The sequence below is a fragment of the Epinephelus lanceolatus genome, chromosome 8 (assembly GCF_041903045.1).
Source record: "Epinephelus lanceolatus isolate andai-2023 chromosome 8, ASM4190304v1, whole genome shotgun sequence".
Classification (NCBI taxonomy): domain Eukaryota; kingdom Metazoa; phylum Chordata; class Actinopteri; order Perciformes; family Serranidae; genus Epinephelus; species Epinephelus lanceolatus.
In genome coordinates, this window is record NC_135741.1 from 16,012,288 (window position 1) to 16,020,940 (window position 8,653).

The window sequence follows — 8,653 nt, forward strand, 5'->3', positions numbered from 1 at the left end:
TATTTTTATGCTCATAATTCAGCTCCTTACATTGATATAAGGCATCTATTTGTAAATAAACAAGTGTTTTATGATTTTGAAAGCCTAGAATCTGTAACATATGATAATTAAATCTAAATTCAGTATAAAGATGGTCTCCTTGTAAAAAACGTCTCTGCTAGCCTGTGTACTGACTGTGTGGGAAAGTAATAAACTTTAATTTCATATCGACGCCGCATGCAGCCGTTGTGCAGTAAAGCTCTTGGCAAAAATATAAACAGGAGAGCTCCTCCCTGTTGGATTTGGCCTCAGGTCACCTTATGATTCTTTTGTTTTGTCATGCATTGAGATGGTACTAATAGCTGGGGTTGTTAACCTTGCAGACAAAAGTTTATTACGGTCTGTTGAGGTAATATGAAAAGCAGTTATATTGGAGCCTATAGCAGCATTATTTTTCATATACGCAAGCTTGTGGAAGCTTGTAGAGTCTCTTTGCAGTTTTAAGGATCCAAACCATAATAGGGTTGTTTAATCACAGAGATTATGTTCTTAATGTCACCTCAGCTATTAAGTATTGTTGACTCTGAGACCAGTCACTGAAAGAAAATGTTGGCGTTGGCATTTCTGTGCAGTGCCAAGCTAAGTTATGTACCATACCAATGTTTTTAAAGTAATCAATCAATCAATCAATCAATTTTATTTATAAAGCCCAATATCACAAATCACAATTTGCCTCACAGGGCTTTACAGCATACAACATCCCTCTGTCCTTATGACCCTCGCAGCGGATAAGGAAAAACTCCCCAAAAAAACCCCTTTAACGGGGAAAAAAAAACGGTAGAAACCTCAGGAAGAGCAACTGAGGAGGGATCCCTCTTCCAGGACGGACAGACGTGCAATAGATGTCGTACCGAACAGATCAGCATAATAAATTAACAGTAATCCGCATGACACAATGAGACAGAGAGAGAGAGAGAGAGAGAGAGAGAGAGATGCAGGTAATGACAGTAGGTTACAACAACATTATTGAAAGTAATAATATTATAGTTATAGTTCTGGTAGTACTGTGGTACAATATGTTGAAAGTATGTATTAATATTTGGCAGTATACATGCGTGACAATAGTCATGTGTATAATAACAGTAGAAGTATGACTAATGACTAATGATGGCAGTAGCAGCAGGAGGCATCTGGCAGGACCACGGCAGCAGCACAACCACACACGTCACGCTGTCCAGGCACCGCTGCGATATGAGTAACTAAAGTGATTACATACATATGAGCGGACTTTGTCACCAGGAAGTGGTGCTGATGGTTAATAGCATGACACCTTGATGAGATGGCTGCCAAGTTGAGCTGTTAATGAACGCCCAACATTGTATCTATCTATATGGTAACCACCATTTTTACTGAGACATTTCTGCATTTCCTCTGGGGATTGTGGCACCAGAAGTGGGTATTTTAAGCCAAAACATGATCTTTTCCAAACTATAGCCAAGTGGTTTTTGTGCCTAAACCCAACCACACATTAACCACAGTGTTGTTGTGAAGAGGGGTGAAGTTTCAACATATCCACCGCATGATAATGAACAAATCTAATATATCCGTGGTTTGCAAAAACGTGCACTGCCAGTATTTACTGTGGCGAGTAGTTTATTACTGGTTACAGGAACTCCTTTTGACTCATTTTGATTGAGAATATTGAGGTTGAATGAGGTTTATGTGCCTCTTGGGTGACTTAAGAGTTGTCCTGGCATGCATGCTTCTAGACAGTAACCCAAACTTCAAGTCAATGCCTTCTTATTTTTCACAAGTTCGGGAATGACAGTTAATTCAGGCTTGGGGCCAGAGGTGTTTCCTCCAGTTTTGAAAATATATTAGTGGTTGATCTTGATTAGAGGAGGCAAGAAACTAGTGCTGCACGATTTGATTAAAAATGTGCGATTGCAATTATGGTGGACAATATCGCGATTTGTGATTGCGATTGCGATTACAATATAATTACAATAAAATATAATAAATAAATGGTATCATGAGTCTTTTTGCTTGATTCAGTGTTTCCCCTACATTACATTAGGGGGCACTGACCTGACATAGTTATTGTTATGGACAGACAGTGTGTCAATGACCATCAACAGACTGAGCACGGTCAAACACGCTGCTCACACAGCAGCGCAGCACGGCACTGTACATACAGCGCAGCGAGCCTGTGTTGCGTTCAGGCGTTGTCATGTAAATGACAGATTCCAGTGCCATAGCACAACACAGCAGCATGTCAAGTGGGCCGAACGCGAGCAAAATTGCTCAATTTTTCATTTGTTATGGAGTCCATGATTTCCCTGTGACACTTACAAATTTTTGCTTAACTGTGCTTGGATGTTGTTTTATGAGGCTCTGGCAGCTTTCAGTTGTCTCATTGTCTTTAACATTACACGGCTCGGCTTTCTCTCGCATGCACTCTTCCTACTTTTCCCTGTGCTGTGGTGTCTCAAGTGTTGATATAGATTGGTCGTGTTGCCGCGGGACGTGGCGACTTTAACTTTTACACTTGAACAGCACGTCTTTCTGTTCAACGTCGCTGTACCTGAATCCAAAGTATCGCCATGTAACAGACGTTTTTTCCACCACCAACTCAGCCTGTTCATGGTCAAGCTCATGCTCTTCTTCAGCGTCTGTGTTGGTCACTGCTGCACGCCGGCTGCACGCACCAGGATAGCTTGTGGGCGTGATGTCAACAAACTCCACAACTCCACACACTACAGGAGAGGCAGTCACATTCACAGGCACATTAAATTGCAAATCGCAGCCTTTTATGCGGTTATATAATCGCACAGCCTGACATCGCGATTGCAATTGCGATTAGATTAATCGTGCAGCACTACAAGAAACCAAACGTCTGTTGACACAATTATGTGGTCAGAGACAAAGAGTTTGATAAACTGATCGTCTGGGCTAGAGGTAAGAAAAAATGATCTAGTATGTTCTTTCAAACTTTCTAAGGACAGATATTTGAAATGTCTGATATGGGCTGAGATGGGCCAGAATCAGTTATATTTAGAAATGACAGCTTGGTAGGGGTGGGCGATATATATCGTTAACGATAATATCGTCATTGTTGTTTTAACGATGTGCAAATTTACATAATCGAGTATGCAAATGACTTCACAAAAACAACTGAAAACGCACATTGAAAGGTTAAAACCCCACACATTCACTGAACAATAGTTAGGTAACTTGCGTGCAGCAGCACGCCACGGTACGCCTAGGTGGTCACATGATCTCTCACAGGCATCTTCCCGGCAGGTCAGCCTGCTGCTAAACAAACATTAGCGAGACAACATAGCAACACCGCCCACGGATGCTCCAGCAGCTTTGGAGGACGTGGGTCAGCTGTAGTGATAGGTCCCAGCCTGTCAGGCTAAAGTTCGCAGTACCGGAAGACTGTCTACTGAGCTACCTAGCCTAGCCACAGTTAGCTGAACGAAGCAGCAACATGGCACAGTTTCAAGTCTCCCCGCCGCAGTTCACCTTCAAGGCTGAAGACTGGCCTAAATGGATTAAACGCTACGACAGATTCCGCATTGCTTCTGGATTGGAGACGCAAGCACAAGGGAATCGCAGGAATGTGATCTTTGAGAGAGTAAAGTTTAATCAGCGGCTTCAAGAAACGGGCGAGACGGCCGACAGTTTCATTACGGCGCTGCACTGCCTGACGGAGCACTGCGGTTACGGGGCTCTACATGATGAGATGGTGAGGGACAGGCTTGTGGTGAGTCTGCGGGACAAACGCCTATCTGAACAGTTGCAAATGGACCCGGAATTGATGCTACAAAAGGCCGTCACCAGAGTCAAACAGAGAGAGCAGGTAAAAAAGCAGCAAGAAATGTTAAGAACATTTTTCCATTAATATCATCCATGAGAAACAATTAATGAGCTATAACTCAGGCTGTTAAAAACACATATTTAAAAGAATATCGTCTAATTATCGTTATCTTCAAAATCCCCCAAAATATCGAGATATTATTTTTTGTCCATATCGCACACCCCTACAGCTTGGTTACCTTGAGATCAGAGGACAAAAACGGTGGTGATGCAATGCAACACAGTGAGTAGCAAGGATTTCACTGTAAGGGCCCTGATACACCAAGCTGAAGGTCGGCTGTTGGTCATTGTCAAGCTGTTGGTGAGTGCCTGTCTTTTCGCGGTGTGTCCTGCTCCATCGACCCTCGCAGCCCTTTTTGGCTTATTTCATAGGAGAAGGCAGATCCCATTGATGAATGAATTCATGTAACAATTAGATTTAATCGATTGACTGAATTGAAGTAATTGGTATTGTTTATGTGCTTACTGGCTAACTCGCACCATGAATCCATCCTAACAGTCTCCTTGTTTCTGTTTTTGAATGACGAATACAGACTACCACTGCCTGCTGACAGGGAGAGTTATATTCTGTAACGCAGGCGCAGAACGTACATGCTAGTTGGCTGTTGGCTGTCGTCTTTGAGGTGTATTCACGTGCAGCTTTTTGGCCGAGACACAGGTGACGTGAGGTGACAGTCGGCCTATGTTGCCACTAGTTCTTTGATGTCAGTTTGGTGTGTCTGAGCCTTATACATTCAAAATCATTTAGGCTGAGGCAGATGATAGATCGACACCGGCCACAACCAAGTGTGTTTTTGTCAGTGTGCCTGTAAGCATGCCACATAAAGGGCTAAGTAAATTTCATTTTGATTAATTATGGTACATATGTCTGTCTTGTCGGATGTTGTTATCGCAGCAGGAGGTATTTATGAGATACTGTGCTCTCCAGAGTTGGAGGCCAATGAATGAAGGTGGTTTATAGAACATCCTCTGTAAGTTTTGGCCTGCCCTGGGTACAGAGGTACAGTACAGGCCAAAAGTTTGGACACACCTTCTCATTCAATGCGTTTTCTTTATTTTCATGACTATTTACATTGTAGATTCTCACTGAAGGCATCAGAACTATGAATGAACACATGTGGAGTTATGTACTTAACAAAAAAGGTGAAATAACTGAAAATATGTTTTATATTCTAGTTTCTTCAAAATAGCCACCCTTTGCTCTGATTACTGCTTTGCACACTCTTGGCATTCTCGATGAGCTTCAAGAGGTAGTCACCTGAAATGGTTTTCCAACAGTCTTGAAGGAGTTCCCAGAGGTGTTTAGCACTTGTTGGCCCCTTTGCCTTCACTCTGCGGTCCAGCTCACCCCAAACCATCTGGATTGGGTTCAGGTCCGGTGACTGTGGAGGCCAGGTCATCTGCCGCAGCACTCCATCACTCTCCTTCTTGGTCAAATAGCCCTTACACAGCCTGGAGGTGTGTTTGGGGTCATTGTCCTGTTGAAAAATAAATGATCGTCCAACTAAACGCAAACCGGATGGGATGGCATGTCGCTGCAGGATGCTGTGGTAGCCATGCTGGTTCAGTGTGCCTTCAATTTTGAATAAATCCCCAACAGTGTCACCAGCAAAACACCCCCACACCATCACACCTCCTCCTCTATGCTTCACAGTGGGAACCAGGCATGTGGAATCCATCTGTTCACCTTTTCTGTATCTCACAAAGACACGGCGGTTGGAACCAAAGGTCTCAAATTTGGACTCATCAGACCAAAGCACAGATTTCCACTGGTCTAATGTCCATTCCTTGTGTTTCTTGGCCCAAACAAATCTCTTCTGCTTGTTGCCTCTCCTTAGCAGTGGTTTCCTAGCAGCTATTTGACCATGAAGGCCTGATTGGCGCAGTCTCCTCTTAACAGTTGTTCTAGAGATGGGTCTGCTGCTAGAACTCTGTGTGGCATTCATCTGGTCTCTGATCTGAGCTACTGTTAACTTGCGATTTCTGAGGCTGGTGACTCGGATGAACTTATCCTCAGAAGCAGAGGTGACTCTTGGTCTTCCTTTCCTGGATCGGTCCTCATGTGTGCCAGTTTCGTTGTAGCGCTTGATGGTTTTTGCGACTCCACTTGGGGACACATTTAAAGTTTTTGCAATTTTCCGGACTGACTGACCTTCATTTCTTAAAGTAATGATGGCCACTTGTTTTTCTTTAGTTAGCTGATTGGTTCTTGCCATAATGTGAATTTTAACAGTTGTCCAATAGGGCTGTCGGCTGTGTATTAACCTGACTTCTGCACAACACAACTGATGGTCCCAACCCCATTGATAAAGCAAGAAATTCCACTAATTAACCCTGATAAGGCACACCTGTGAAGTGGAAACCATTTCAGGTGACTACCTCTCGAAGCTCATCGAGAGAATGCCAAGAGTGTGCAAAGCAGTAATCAGAGCAAAGGGTGGCTATTTTGAAGAAACTAGAATATAAAACATGTTTTCAGTTATTTCACCTTTTTTTGTTTAGTACATAACTCCACGTGTTCATTCATAGTTTTGATGCCTTCAGTGAGAATCTACAATGTAAATAGTCATGAAAATAAAGAAAACGCATTGAATGAGAAGGTGTGTCCAAACTTTTGGCCTGTACTGTATGTTATGTCAGTATGTTTCCCACTATGCTGGGGGGGTTTCGTGATGTGTTTTTATCAAGTTAAAATCTCAAAGCGTAGAAACGCCCAATTCATCACTCATTGGTGTGCGATTAAGAAACTATGTTCAAACTCTTTGCCAAGAGGAAAACGAAGACAAATAGTCTGTGTCAGAGTAGATGTCAAAAATAGAAAGCTGGATGCAGTGCAGCATCCTGTAGCTTGTCAGCAGTTCAGTGCAGGCAAACAGCGCTGCACTACACTGGTCCTTGCTCTGATAGAGGGCACATAAACATGCCCAAAGATCACAGTGCTATGTTAGAGAAGGCAGTAGGAGATGAGTGAGAGAAAACTACGAGTAAACTTGTAATACTAGAAGAACTAGAAAGCTCAGAGAGAAACAACAGCCATATGACAGTATGAATCACTACTTTAAATCCTTATGATAAATTATATTTCCTTTCAATTCCTTTCTCCCTTGCACATGACCATCCAGGTGAACACAATGTTGGGCGTTCATAAACAGCTCCTGATATGTGTGATGGAGAGTTAACCTGTCACCTGTCACTTTGGAGGGGTATGGATCACAAATGTTAAAAAAACAAATCAGGTTCCCATGTAAACATTGCAGCAGGTTTGGCTTGCTGTAATCATTCCTCCTGTTCACACTGGCTCTAAATGCCTTCCTGTAAATGATGGGGAACAAAATCCAGTCTCTCTTCTGTTCAAAAAAAGTGTGGGTTTCTTTGTGGATAAAGGTTGTTTAGAATGAAATTCCCTTTAAACATCCAGTACGAATAGGAGGAATGATTATAGCAAGCAAAAATGCTATCCCTCTGCATATAGACCTCGTAAGCATTGTTCAAATTGTTGCCAACATGTTTATAGTTCCATTTTGTTTGTAACATTTTAGTATTAACTACTCTGTGAGCAAGAGGTTTAGAAACAGCAGCACAGTAGACTTACAGGCACAGTTCGGATATTAAGAAATGGGGTTGCAAGAGGTACCTTACATAGTGTATTACATACAGTAGGTGGTGGGAAGCTAAGCAGTGTACTGCTGTGGAGGGGTCAGCAGTAAAACATATTTTAGACACCTAAAAAATAACCCAAAACATCCCAATTTCATATCAGTTTAAGTGTACGCTTTATCCAGAATATTTTCACTGCTTTACCTTGCATCAGACAGCACTTTCTGATGGGCAATTAAAGCCATTATATCACTCTATTCAAAGCCATTGAAAAATGGAGTTTAGCTCGCTGAACGCAGGAGCTGTCGTACCCCTTTTCGGCAGTCATGGGCTGGCTTGGCTTGGTTGGTTTTGGCCATTGGCCAGGGATTACCATTTCCTTTACAAGGTGTGTCTATGACTGATGGCGGCTTTATAAACAGTGGGCTGATCCACAGCTGAAGTTCCTTGTTATTTTTGCTGCATGTGTTTTTCCACAGCAGGGCAGGTAAAAGAAGTTTACCTGTTGGAGGTGAGCTGTTTGCAGAGGTGCAGTGAGAGCCTCTGTCTGCAGCTCTCTATCAACATCTCACTGTGGCTGTTTCTGCTTTTACTTTCCCCCCTGTGGTATCATTAGACTTGTGTTTATTGAAGAAAAGCCGCTAAGAAGGTTTTGCTAATTCAGTGATAAACACATTTCATCTGAGTTTGCGAGCAGCGACTTCACACAACTTCTAATACAGCTGATAACGAACATGAAACAGTAAAATAAAATGGATATCTTAAGTAAAAACAGGACGCAGGAGAGAAACTAAACTCTAAACCAAAAAGATTCACTCAGAAGCTACAAAAGTACAGAGAGCTGAACACAGAGACTTATAAAAATGTCTTTCTATCTGGTCTCCTGCAGACAGTGGTGAGTAGAGTCTTGGAGCACATACGGCTTGTTTGTGGGGTAGAGGCGAGGTCGTTGGGGGTTGGATGTGGTGAGATGTCACTGCTACCTGCTTGAGGGCGGGCAACCCCCCCAGAAGCGCGAATCAGTGCAACACGGCTTGAATTGGTGCGGCCAAAAGTGACATTGTAAAAGGCCAATTGGTCTGCTGCTGCTTCTAACAGTTTGTTTGTTTGTGTTATTGTGTGACTTTGGTGTTTAAAAGAGTTAGGTCAGATTCAGTGAGCTAAAATCATTGTTTTTGTCAATGGTGACTGGTGG